The sequence below is a fragment of the Lissotriton helveticus genome, chromosome 2_1 (genome assembly GCF_964261635.1).
Source record: "Lissotriton helveticus chromosome 2_1, aLisHel1.1, whole genome shotgun sequence".
NCBI classification, from domain to species: Eukaryota; Metazoa; Chordata; class Amphibia; order Caudata; family Salamandridae; genus Lissotriton; species Lissotriton helveticus.
In genome coordinates, this window is record NC_136059.1 from 367,828,296 (window position 1) to 367,843,091 (window position 14,796).

The 14,796-nt window shown below is 43.0% G+C and overlaps 1 protein-coding gene across 1 annotated transcript in view; it reads left to right on the forward strand.

Annotated features, from left to right (window-relative positions):
• The window catches only part of EGFLAM (EGF like, fibronectin type III and laminin G domains), an 812,243-nt gene that overhangs the window by 541,229 nt on the left and 256,218 nt on the right, over positions 1-14,796 (forward strand). The window lies entirely within an intron of this gene.

Here is a 14,796-nt window from a genome sequence, read left to right on the forward strand (position 1 = left end):
AGGTATGCCCATATAAACAATGAATATGCACCCTATTACGAAGAATGTGCTACCCCCATGGCAGCCAAGAACTCACGCTGCCCCCAGGGCAGCGCATTCAGGAGGAACACGGAAGCGCTCCTTGTTTTCACAGTATAGGTGGCAACCCACCTGCACTTTTGAAGTGAACTAGAGATCCCTTTGGAGGCGGGTGCAGTCAATGACAGCACCCGCCTGCAAGGGGATGGCTGGGGGTCAATGAAACCCCATTTCCCCCCACCAGAGGGTTGCTATCAGGGGGCGCACTGACATTGTGCATTCTTTTAGGTGATGCACTGTCAGTGCACCTCCTGGGGGCTTCTTTGTAATATGTCACAGGTGCAGAGGCAAATGGATTCCCTCATTTAGCACAAAGAATTTAGCTTTACGTGCACCAGCGCTATCAAAATTACAGACGGGGCCGCACAAGTGTCTGTGGCATCTTCTGTAATACCAAAGTACCCCGGGGGGCGCACAAAGTGGGCTCAAATGCCCGTTGCACCCTCGGGGCACTTTCTGTAATGGGGCCCCTGGAGAGTAATTTCTACCTACTCCCGAAAAAACGTACCACATTTACTTGAAGGGGCGAATTCAATTCATGGTAGGGTGGGTTGAAAACACCAACTTCAAGGTTCTTCTAATCTCAATATAAAAGGACCTACAAATAGAGCTACTTATTGCACACTCCACAAACCGTGTGTTACACTGAGTCCCATAGTGAAATCTCATAAGACCCATATGTCCAAACACCAGTTATATAATGCCATAAAAGCAATCTTGAACTAGAGCATGTCTATGTTACATAATCTTCTAGAGCAAACCTGTTCAATTGAAACCCATATCACACTGGTTCCATACTAACGGTCAAAGGGGGTGGTGAACATATCAACCCGAAAATGAAAACGAGGTAGAATAATATCCATGTCTCCAGATTAGCAACTCAAATACACAAAGGGAAAGAACAGTTCATTCCTGGTTAGGAAATATGCTGGATAATTTTATTTACTATGAATCAGCGTCAGCAGAACCTGATGCGATTCCGCATCAGCCTTTATCAAGGGTTGCAGGTTTACATTCAAAATGTGTTTTATACATGACACACAAATGGGAAAACGTTCAGCAAGGAATACTGAAACCTTCATAATTGTGAGTGTTGGTGTTTAAAATTATTTGGTACATTTCACTTGCATGTGAAATTACCCAGATAGTAATTCCGGGTAATCATGAGAAACAAAGCAGCAGCCATCTTTACCCATGCACATGCAATGTACTAAATCATTTTAAACACCAACAGCCCAAATCATGAAGCTTTCAGTATTTCTTGCTGAATGTTTCTTAACTAGATTTACAACATCAGCTTGTCATGCATCCAGTTAGGACAATTGGGCAAGTCAGAAGAGAAACTGTTCATAGTCATAAGAAAACGTACCTCATACCCAAGTTGGTTAAATTAGCTACAATCACCATATTGCTTACAGAGACAGAGTACAGAGTACATCAGGTTTCTTAATTAATAGGCATATACTCAAGCAATCAGATATTATTAACGCATTTTTCTGTTAGTAATAACCTAAATTGTGTCCCAGTGGGGTATTGCCTCAATCTAATGTGAGAGACTATACATACTTTCACAAACCTCAAGATTGCTCATTAAATAATTAGTGGAAATTGTTAACTTGTACTTCATCACTCCTGTATCTTCCTAGGGACATTAGCAATAGTTTCAGTTGGCATTCGATCTAAAACGTCCTTGTAGACATGTGAATTTAATACTGTGCTCCTCCTTCTAGTTTTGACATCACATTACTCCCACCCTAGTGGTCTGTCCCCAAGAGCCGAAATATTGTCAAGTTCACTGACACTCTCAAATGATAGCATTCTGTAATCATAGGCATGTCATGTTTAACATAATGACATTCTACCACAAATCAAAAAACAAAACAAATAGTGAAATGAAAAACAGTTCAACACTGATGCAACGCTCATTCATTCTCAAAACTGTAAATGTGTACTCAATTAGATAACCCTATTTGGTTGTTGCCAGTCTTAAACTACAGGTGCATACAAAACTGTACATCCATTTTTAGTCCCTTGGGTATCTTAGTATCTAAGTCAACAAAGTAAAGGCATTCCAGTTTCCTAGGAAGCAATGTTCTACTGCGGTCGCCAGTAGGTAGTTATAGTTAGGACTTAGTTACCATAGGAAAATTGCAACATTCTATTCCCAATAACTTTGGCGTCGATAGACAAACCTTTGCGAAATTTTCAAACTTATGGACCGCTTCGGTTCGCTCCTATCTTGAAAGTTTCGGGGTGATTCGGCAAGCGGGGGCCAAGAAAAAAGGGGGGTCCAAAAAAAGGGTTTTCTCCATGCAATTTTCTATAGGAAACTTTAGACACGGCTACAGCCCGAACTGCTGAACGGAATTACACCAAATTTGGCAAAAAGGTAGCCCTTGGTTCAGAAAGAGCCCATTTTGTTAAATGTTGTAAATCCTTTCAGAAGTTTTCTAAATATTAATGGAAAATAAATATATACATCCAAGAAGTGTTGGCAGCCATCTTGGGACCAATATACATGATAGCACCTCATTAAAAAGCATTGCAGTTAATAGAAGGTTTTAAGACTTTAGTTAAATTATAAATCATTTGTTGATCGTACCATACTCATTTTAGGAATTGCGGTGTTCTAAGGTGATTTTACCATGTGAAAAAGCCTTCTTTTTTTTATTTTATTGTTTTTATTGACAACACAAGCCAACTAGACATAGGGAGAGCCAATATTTCACATAAACAAATACATGAGAAAAAAAGTAAGAAAGGAAAATAATCACAACAAAAAATGACACATCTGTAGATCTAGTTACAGACTAAATTAAAAATAAAGATATAAACACAGCGCAGTATAATACAACAATGTACCGAAATATATTTTGGCCATAAATTTCTTAACAGCTCAGCATTCCATAAGCAATATAATAAATAAAAATTAATGCTGGGGTGAAAAAGCCTTCTGCTGTGATATCATGAATCATGTTTGAGAGAAAACTATTTTCTCATGCTTTTCCCACAGAGGTTTGGAAGGTGATCGATAAGCTAAACTGAGAGTATATTTTTTGTAAATTCACATTATCTTTCTCAGTCATGTTAGAATGAAGTCTGACATTCTCAGTAAAACATGTACATCCAACAAGGACAGAGACTGTCAGTTGATTCCTTTGTGTTCTACTGCAGCTTCCCAGAGTGTTCTAAAGAACAACTAGAGCACTAACAGTCCTACTTATGACAAACGTATTGCACAGCTGAAGCCATCTTGATTGGAATAAAGTGGTAACTCTTAAAACATTTCATTTAAAAAGGAAAAAAATGAGGGGGTTCATTTTGCCATAGAAAGTATGATCAGTGCTACAGAAAGAAAAATTAGGGCACATTTTGAGTGACTTCTCAAATCCTCTTCTGTTTCATTAAAAAAAGTCTGACATGCAGACTGAAACATGCACTTTTAACCACTTGGCTGCTAAGGGGTTTTCCCCTCCTGTGCTGGAGATTTATGTTTCCCATTATACATGACGAGTTGACCTTGTCATGAGCACAGATCCAGTGTGCCTCATGACGAGTTCACCTTGTCATTAGCATGCAAGTAGTTAATACCAGCAGCAGACTTCTGTGGTGAGCAGTAGCTTTACTACAGTGATCTAATGAGCAACTAGAGTTTATGGCAAATGTGTGACATATCTGAATACCTTCTTGATGGAATCATAGTAAAAAACATGAAAGCATTTTCTACCGAGGAGACTGCAGTAAATGAGGAAATTAGGAAACTTCATAACAAATAAATCTCCCAAAATGGCCACCTGAGACAAAAGAGCCCAAATGTAGCACAAATATCACCCAGATGTAGCCCACATGTAGCCCAATGACAGAAGTGTGCAAAACACGTTTTATTTTTTGTGTTTTTGCAGTTTTATATAGTGCAGACTTGTCAGGTATTGGAGTGCTTTACATGAGCATTGGTTACATCACACAAGAACAAATTCATTTTGGTTGTAGACATGGGGAGATTAAGTGATTTGAACAGAATCACAGAATGTCGAGCTGAAGCAGAAACTCCAACCTGGTTCCCCAGTTGCAAAGTCTGCAGCTCTGGAAGTAACACCACATCCTCTCCCCTAAGTGCAACATTTAATCAAGTGGTCAACTGGATAAAAAAACATAAAGATAACAAATAATTTAAAAGTGCTTTGTCGCTATTTGAAAACTCAGAAAATATGTCCTCATTTTAGTTTTTTAGAGCACTAACCATAATTCTGGTGCAAATAAGACCCTCTCATATATATAATTTCTAAAGGAAATGCACTAGCCATTACAGTTTTGATTACATCAAGATGACGTCAGGCGTTCCACACTTTTGTAATAAATATAGAATGTTAGCAATCTAGTTGTTCATTAGGATACTGTTGAGAGGCAGAGGCCAGGGGCACGGAGTCTGAAAATTGAAGGCAGGTAGGAGGGTGCAGAGGCAACAATTTGACCACACTGGGCAGGCAGGAAGGGCAGTGGCAGCACAACAGACTATGGAGGCAATAGAAAGGGGGGCAGAGGCAACAAACCAACATAACAGGACTGGCAAGAGAGGCGGTGGCAATATAATAGACCATTGTGGGAAGAATGAAGAGGCAGTGGTAGTACAACCATACATGCCAACAGACCCGTTTCAGCCAGGAAACGTCCAATATTTTTAAGCCCAAATGGACTTTATTTGAACTGTCTCCTGTCTACAATCTCCTCTTTTTCAATGTAAGTCAAAGGGGAAAATCAATACCCCAGTTTTTTTACAAAATTTCCCTCTTACCAAGTTCAAAATGTTAGCAAGTATGGTACATTGGATCATGGAAGGCAGGAGGAATTGGGGTAGGGACATGGGCTCGGATAACAGAGGACAGGAGGGACATGGACAGTGGCACCAAACTGACCCTACAGGGTAGGCATCAGGGGTTGCAGCAGCACAGTACACCACACAGGGCATGCGGGTCTGGAGTGCAGCACAACAATCCATAGAAAGCAATAGGGAGGGGACAGGACCATGCACATGGACAACAGAGAACAGAGGGGAAAGAGGCAATGGTAGCTAGCTGACCATAATGGACAGACAGGAGAGAAAGCTGCAGCATAATGGACCATAAAGGGAAGGAGGGACGGATCAGGGGTATTACAATGGAACAGACAAGCCGGGAGGGAATAGGGGTTTGCACATGGAAACAGAGGGCTGGGGGAAAGGGAGCAGGGCAGGAGCAGCAAGATGACCATGGAGGTCAGGCAGGATGGGCACTAGAAGCAAGATACCAGTGAAATTCAGCAGTTATAGTTACCTGAGCTAACTTTAACTTACGTCCCCGCAATGTAATGCTAATGACCTCAGACATTATATCATTCATGACATGGTCAGTTACATCACTCAAATGAACTGTGAATAGAAAGGAACTATAATCGCTAGAATTTTATTTAGGGATAGTGTGTGTATATTAACACCCCTTTTTTCTTTTCTTTTGTGTAAGAACTATTATAATACGCAACGTGCCCAGTTTAATATGGCTGATAGCCTTTCACTTTAAAGTAATGTGTAGTCCATTGGTTATGTTTATGTTGATGTTTTCAATCCTAAGTATGTTTATTATGAATAAGTCACGTTGACGAACATACAGGTATGGCGGTCCTGGGGCAAGATATGCTAAAATGACATTGTGTGCATATTAACACTTGTTTTCTTTTCTTTATTGTATCAATTCCTGAATTTTCACATCGTGACCAGGCCAATATGGCCGCCAGCTTTTTGGATTAAAGTAATATGTAGCCTTTGTTAATGTTGGCAACTTTAGGCATTTATACATTTAAATAAGGAGGCAAGATGGCCGCCGAGAGGCTGTAGGGGTCAGTCGCACCAGACCTTCCTCCCGATGCTAAGATGTATTACGACGACTACCCTCTATCGAACTGAAATTTAATGGAATAACGGACTATCCTTGGAAAGTGTATCTTTCTACACGGATTGCTTCTCACTCTATCTACTGCTCTACTGCTCTATTGTACTATATGGATAGAACGCAAGGGTGTAGCTGACGGAGGCGATGCTGGGAGCCCCTTTCTTTTGGCCTTTACGACTTGATGTTATCTTACAGGTCAAATCAAAAATCCCTTCTACAGCCGGTTTTTCCTTTTTGGCACGCCTGACGCACTCTGGGCGGATTAATTGGAGGAGTCTGCTAAGTAGGATGGCACCCAAGATAATGAGATCGCCCAAAAGGAATAGGGAGCCACAAGGCAGATGGGGTGACAAAGGTGACAACGATGATGTGTACTCGGACGGTCTCGGGGTCCCTGCCTCCAACTTGAGAGGGAAAGCACGAGCGAAAGCACAACAGAGACGAGAGTTAGCCAAAGAATGCAAGCTGCGCAAGGTTTGTGAGAAGGAGATCGAGGCAAAGAAAAAGATGCTGGCAATAAAGCGTAACGATGTGCAGATCGCTGATGGTGAGACAACAGTAAGAGAGACCTCATTGCGGCAAACTACCATTGTGGAGACGTTTTCCCCCATACCATGCGCCCAACAAGTTCAGCAGCTTGCTCGAGGTTTCACCGTTCTGCCGCTCAGAACTCTGTGCAGCGCGGTGGCAGAGAAGCGGGAGAGATGCATGGCGGAGCAGCAGGAGAGGAGCGCGATGGGAGCAATTAAGGGCGCGACTTACCGAGCAGACCTGGTGAGTGACTCTGCTGAAGTTACAGAGCCAGCACGACAGCTGGGTTTATCATTGGATCCAGCAGGAGGCGGAGCAGGGGGCGGAGCTAACACAAAGGCGGATTCTACGGCTGAAAGCAATGAGAACAGTCGGAGTATGTCTGCAGTTAAAGGCGCAGAGTCAGCACTAACAGCAGATATTGCAGATAATGCAGCTGGCACCCCGCAACCACAGGACGGAGCCCATAAGGAGATATATATATCGGATGGTGCAGACACAACACTCCTGGACCTACCCCAGGGGAGTGAGGGTAAGGCTGTGGCTTTGGGGGCGGTGAACACAGTGGCATGCAAGATAGTCTCTGAGAATGTGGCTAATAGAGATGTTTTGGCTATGCTAGTATCAGTCCCAGCCTCACCCAGCGAGGATGTCTTCTTTACCGGAAACGATGAGGCAGATGATGAGGATGAGAGTGAGGACAGTGACCCGGACCCAGACCCACTGTCGGAATCAGAGCTGGAAACTTCTGCTGGGTCGGTATCTGATACTGGATCAGACAACGATAAAGAGTTGGAATATGACAGCACCTCAACCTCTATTGATAGCGAGGCAGAGCTCATTGTCATACAGCATGATACAGTACAGAAAGGCCCCAAGACAGTGCTAAATCCCGTCCCCACAGAAAAGAGCAAATCTGCACTAAAAAGCAAAGCTAAGTGTAAAAGTAAGAGTAAGAGTAAGAGCAAAAGACGCAGCTCTAGACATAAGATCCCGGCTAGAGAACATCATGAGACTCCAGTGAATCACTTTGGAAAGTCGGGTGATGTCCACAGGGGAACCTGATAATATAAGCGCTGCTACCCCCCAAGCTAACCCTCAGGATGTGGATGTGGATGGGAACCCTTCCAATTTTGAAGTGTTACTATCCACTTTAAAGCAAATACAGGATGAGGCTTGCACTGAGAGTAAAAACGCTAAGAGAAGAGCTAGGCACGCCAATAAAAAAATGCAATCTTCACTCCGTAGATTAAATACTTCCAAACTACAACCTAAGTGCTGATTCCTTCCTTGTAAGAGTGAGAGAAGATTACATACATATATTTATTTATTTATTTATTTATTTATTTATATGTCCTTTATTTCGATAAAATATCATAAAATGTGCAGATAAAAATAAAACATTTCATTTTACATAATCCATTGTAGGTAGCTATATGGAAAAGTATCTATTAGAGGGAGTACATGTCATATTAAAAATAAATGGATAAAAACAGATAAAATCAATTTCCATAAAATCAGCAGTAATTTCCAATTGATTTTGCATCTTTTTACATTTTTTCACCTGCTTTTCTCCTAATAAAATATACAGCAAGCAGGTACCAGCTAATACAACAAGCATTTACAATGCAATGGTTTCGCCTTTGGAAAAGTTAGAGCTATTGGCATTGTAAATGACAAATTTTGTATTTATGTGTTGGTTTTGAAAACAGATAAATAAATGGCAATGTCATTACATTGCCATTAGCTTAATCTCTCGCAAATGTGAGACCTATGTGAGACCTATTGTACCCTATGGACGAGCTCAGCAGTGGGACACAGTGTAATACACATATAAAAACACACAGGAATACACACACATACAAATGCACACACAAACACACTATACCCCCTCACGACCTTCTAAGCGGCACAGACAGCATCCACGCAAAGTGCACAAAGTACTCCAGACACACATATCACAGGGGGGGGGCACTCTGTCTTCACAGGGCGCCCCCTCAGAAGTTAAAAACGTAAGACCCCCCCCCCTTCGGACGGGCACCTTCTCAAGGCTTGCGTGTGGGCACATATAAGACCCTCCATTTGGAGTGCCACCGAACAACACCCTCTCAGATGACACAACATACTCCTGTGCACACACACATATAAGATTTGGCATGGTATAAAAACGCCACAGTGGGGCACGGTAAACTCCCTTCCCTGTAGCAACTACCCCACACTCGCACGCACACAAACCAAGACAGTACAAGCGCCCAACCCTACAAAGGGGAAAAGTGTAGAGGGCCCCATTTGAACCCCCTCGATGAGATGTAGCTTGGCCCCTCCCCCTCGCGTAGTGTTTGACGGGTCACTGATACAGAAGACAAAATAAATAGTCGTATACAGGAGGGAAAAAGAAAGACTAGAAAAATCCTTCTGTGAAATTACTAACAAAAAAGGCAATGACTTATTCAACTACACAAACACACTAACATCGGCATTAACAAAAAAATGTGTGGGTGAGCACATTGTTGAATTTAATGCTTTAGTGCCTGCCAGGAAAACCAGAGACTTCTGAGTAGCCTCGGGGCTTTGGAGGCTGCTTTATTGGCTGTGAAAGGAGAGGTACCTGCCTGTACACAGATATTTGCATATGCGCTGAGGCACTTGATCTCCGAGCATTTAAAGCTCTATATACATTAAAAAAAACACGCCATGATGCTGTCACAACAATGTTTTCAGCACGTGTACAATACCTTGCCCAATCATCAGCTAGCGTTCTCATGTAAGTTCCATCAGGATATGCACGTTGATTGGCCAGTGATTAGCAGGGCCTGCCAACCACCCGATCGGCTTGTTCCATTGCATGTGAGCCTGAGCGCACAGGGCTTGTCTACGAGGAGGTGACGTTCGGCTGCGGTCCTCGCTCTAAGGGGCCCTCGTGGGAAAAGCTGCACAGACCAGGGGAGCAGGCGGAGGGCGTAGGCCAGTACACAAATAAAGGAAGGGGAAGTAGATAGAGAAAGATGTCTCATGTAAATTTGTCAAACTTGAGGGTCAGTCCCATTGAACGGCAGCTTGCAGAGGTGCGCCACTAATGGTGAAATATGAACAGTGGTTCCTAAATGTTTTCCACAATTCCAACCTACACAAAACTAAAAAAACAAGCATTAAACACGGACAGCGGGGGGGGGGGCAAACGGACAGCGGGAGGGGGGCAGGTTAGCGGCACACGGACAGCGGGAGGGGGTCGGGAAACAGCCAGCGGGACAGGGAACAAGACGAACAATGAACACAAACATCGGGGGGAAAAATAAAAGTACACGCCCACAGTGGCCACGTCTTCATGACGTTGCGGAGAGGGACAGAATCGGCGGGAACGCCCATCAATCGCCTCGGGAAATGACGGACAGTTCTCTCTTCCAATGGCTAGCCTCCATTTATGGAGCTAGCCAATGGAAGAGAGAGGCTGAACTAAAGCACACAGTGTAAGACATAAGATTTCGCCCTGGGCGGAGCACTGCTTCGCAGTGCTACGGCCAGGGCGAAACCTAAAAAACTATAACTTGTCGTGTGTCAGTTGTTAAGATTCTTTCTGCAACTCTATACATCCTAACACCAATATTCAAACAAAGAGGTTTGATCCATTTTTTCCTGGCTGCCAAATATGCGGGACAGAAAATTAGTATGTGTGCATTGTCCTCCTTCATACCTTCACTACACATACCACAATTATCATTGCCGTTTGTACTCCACTTTGCTGTGCGACTTTTTAACATCAGTGATCCATATCTAAGCTTTAGGTATAGTGTTTTTGCTAGGGGAGGATTTACTTCATTCAAAAAGGGCTCGAAACAAGGCTCTATTTTGAACAGGTAAAATTCTTTTGTCAAGGAGCCATTAGATAGATCACTAGTTCTCCTTTCATTCATATAAGTCCAAAAGGAGATTTTTAGAATCTTTTTTGAGCATGAGGTTAGTGCAGTTGGATTTGTCCAAAAATGGGCTAGTCCAACCCTCTCCAACCATGCTCTGATATGGGCATACCATGTGATGCGGCTAAAAGCATCCAGATCTTTTAACTCCTTTAGAGCTATTCTATAATGTATCAGCTCAGGTATGGTCCATAGCCTAACCCATAACATTAGCGGTCTTAATATGGCATGGTGATCTGTCCACTTCATATTTAAGTCAAGAAGCATTGGTATTATTGGGGTATGTACTGGTAATTTTAGGAGTGCTCTATAAAATTCATTCTCCTTGACCTCAAAAGATTTTTTGCAGAGGGGTCCCCACAGCTCGGCCCCATATAATGCTGCCAATTGTGTTTTAGCCCGATAAACTTCGAGTGCCGGTAGCACAGCTTTGTTCCAGCTGTCCCTATGCCTTTTTAGTATGGGGCGACTATTCTGTGTTAGCACTAGCTTACTTTTTTCTATTTGTGATTTCCACAACATTTTGGAGTCAGAGGATACACCCAAGTATATAAAAGTTTTAACATGTTCCAGCTTTTGATTATCTAAAACCAAGTTTCCCTTAAAGGAACTGTGTGGATTTATTGCCATATACTTGGTTTTGCTGGTGTTTATCTCGAGGCCCTTTGTGTTACAGTATGAGTGGAAACCCTGTTTGGCAAGCGCCTTCCATAACAAGTGTCTGGGGATGAGGTCAAATGCGGCCCTAAGATCAACAAATGCCACATACAAATGGCCCCTCTGCAAATTTACGTATTTCCAGCTTAGGCAACAGAACCTGAATAGCTGATCTATAGTGCTAACTCTTGCTCTGAAGCCCGCTTGGTATTTGATAAGGACATCTCCTTCATCAATCCATTCGTTGATCTGATTTAAAAGGTGCCTGGCATAAATCTTTTGCTGTATGTCTATTAAGCTTATCGGGCGATAGTTTGCGGCATCGCTCCTGTCGCCCTTTTTAAAAATACAGATGATTACCGCTCCCATCCAAGTATCAGGCATGCTAGCACCCGCAGCTATATGATTACACAGATAGTTAAGATATGGTCCCCAAATTTCGACATCGTGCTTGAACAAGTCTCCTGGAATGGAGTCGAGTCCCGGGGCTTTGCCAGATTTTACACAATTAATGGCTGTGTCTGTTTCCTTAAGGGTGAATTTTAAGATAGGCTCAAGTGAGTTTGGAGATGTTGGAGAATCCAATTCGATCCCTGGTTCAAATGCTGCATATAGGTTTGTGAAGTGATCAACCCAAGTCTCTTCTTCCAAAAAAACATCTCTAGTACACTTCGCTTCCCTATTCTTGTTTGCAACAATTTTCCAGAAGCGAAAAGAATCCTTGCTCTTTACTGCGGTCAGCATGTCTGCCCATATTGCCTCGTCCCAGATCTTCTTAACAGTCTTGAGTGTTGTTTTATACTTCTGCCGTGCTTCCCTCACCTTGGAGCTATGGCATTTAGTTTTAATTGCTATTACTAGCTCAGTTTTGGCACAGCGGCAAGCTTTGTCATACCAAAGTTTCCCCATTATCTTTTTATTCTTATTTGCAGAGTCTGGTCTAAGTAGCTTACAGCTAGATTCATCAAAGACCCGTTTTGCGAGTCTTTAATAGCGATTCATAAGGAATCGCTATTAAGGACTTGCAAAACGGGATTCATGTAGGAATTGCAAAAAATATTGCGATTCCTACATCTTCCTTATTTGCGATTAGCAATTTGCTAATCGCCAATAAGGATGCGATTTCAAGGGTGCCAGGGGTGTCCAAAGGGCACCCTGTAGCAGCCATGAAATGCAATATTACACAGGTGTTGCACACACACATGTCCAAAGGACATGTGTGTGTGTAACATGCAACAGAGAATAATGCATTAAAGTGCTTTTTTCTATTTTTTTCGCTATTTACAACGAAGTCTGACTTCGTGGTAAATAGCGGCCAAATATTGCGAATTCGCAATTTAAAATTGGTTAATGAATTGCATTTAAGGAATGTCAAATAGAGATTCCTTAAATGCAATTCCTCGCTAAAATGCGAATTCTGTAATAGCGATTTTTGCATTTGGGATCATGAATCCCAAATGCAAAAATTGCGCTCGCAAAGGGCCAGATTCTGAGAATCTGGCCCTTTGCGAGCCGATTTTCCGTTCATGAATCTAGCTGTAAGTTATTATTGGGGTTATTTCTAGTATAAATCTTTTGTGTAGTTCTAAGAATTGGTTCCCCTCGAATTCTATTTCTGCTACTATATAAGTAGTGAAGGTGTTTGCAAAAGTGTCGTGGATTTTTGCAAGTTTCGTGTTGTTGTCCAATGTGTGTGCCCATTTAACGGCACGACGATTATTAGTCACAGTTATGTTATCACTAATATCTAGAGCAGGAGATTTATAATCCAGAGTACTAGATATAATCTCTCTTTTTAGTGTTAATTTGAGTGGCCGGTGGTCACTTTCTACCCTTTTCTTGACTTTGAAGTCTACTACATATTGCCATAGGTCAAGAGAGAGGACTACATAGTCTATCTTACTTTCCATGTCCTTCTTAAAGAATGTGGGAACCCTCGGTGTATCAGAAGTTTGTCGACCATTACATGCTCTTAGCCCATGCGTGGTCATTAGACTTGTTATTTGAAGCGCCAAGGATGTGCATGCAACTTGCTTCATGCTAGATAACTCAGGAATCTCATTTACCACGTCCTCATCCTCATGGATAGTGGAAAAGTGTGTCTCACTGGTTAGAGCGGCAGACCCTGAGGTCTAGCCCGGGACTAGGGTTCAATTCCCCGCCTCGGCGGGTCTTGAGCTCAAAAATTCCACGGACCTGATAATTCTCGCCTTGGTGCCTATTCCAATCATGGAGTCCCACTCTGCAACTCTGGGCAATAGCTTGCTTAATCTCCACAACGGCCCCCACAATGCAACGCTAAGGATGCCTGGCCTCCACCTTGGGGGTGCCCAGGAGTGGACACCTCACAGGGAAAGCCAGGATGGGTTCCACAGCGGTATTCGTACAAGCGCCTTGAGACCCTTGCGGGTGAGTAGTGCGCTATACAAGTATCAATTTACATGGATACAGTCCAACCCTTTTATTGGTTCATACTCACAGTTGAAATCTCCCCCTAAGATTAAGCCTGTGCCTGTAGGTGTTTTACTTATGATCTGCTCCAATTGGGCAAATACCTGTGATTCCTTAGACGCCAGACCAGGGCGATTGTATATGTTATAAATATTCAAGACTCTGTTGTCGTTGGTCACTATTTGTATGCCTAGTATATCAAGGGAGTTTGTCTCTACTTGTTTTATAGTACCATTAATGGTGACTTTTGTCCAGATCAATAGGCCCCCTGATGGCCTGCCTTTTTTATTTATTTTATTTATTTTTCACATTTTTAGAGCGCGCTGTTACCCGGTGGTGTCCTGGCGCTTACTGAATGACAATAGTGTGGGAGAGCTGAGAAATTAGTGTGTGAAAAGCCAGGTCTTTAAAGCTCTTCTGAATGATAGAAGTTCAGGCATCTGTCTGAGGTTTAGCGGCAATGCGTTCCATGCTTTCGCAGCGCCCAAGGAAAAGCTCCTACCCCCCCAACGAGCTTTCCTGACTCTTGGGACTACCACCAGTCCCTGCTCAGCTGACCTAAGGGATCTTACCGGTATGTACCAGTGAAAGAGCAAGGTCATACAGTGGGGGCCGAGGCCATTCAGTGCCTTGAAGACCACGCACAGTGATTTAAAGATTATTCTTTTACGGACTGGTAGCCAATATAGCTTCACCAAGTCCTGTGCAGCCGAGGCGAACTTGGGTGTACCTGTAATCAGACGGGCAGCTGCGTTCTGCAGAATTTGGAGCTTGTTTAGAATCCCCTGTTGCGCATTCAGCAGAAGGCTGTTGCAGTAGTCCAATCGGGACATCACCAAACCTATGACCACTGTCTTCTTGTGCTCATCCGCAAGAACCGGCATGACTTTCCGGATGCTTTTTAGCACATAGTGGGTAGTTGAGAAAAGGGCTTTTATTTGAGGCCTGAAGGATAGAGAGTCATCCATCAGTATACCCAGGTTTTTCACCTTCGTGACCGGTGATGGGGGGGTCCCCATTTCCTCTGGCCACCAGCGTGGGGACCAGAAGTTATCTCTGGACCCAAACAGCATCACTTCAGTTTTTGCTGAATTCAATTTGAGGCAGTTTTCAGCCATCCAGTTGCTGACCTCACGCATGCAGCCTCTGAACCTATCAGCTGTGCTGTCAGTTTCACAAGGTAGCAGTGACACCACTATCTGTGTGTCATCTGCGTATGATGTTAGGTTGAAGCCAAAGGATCT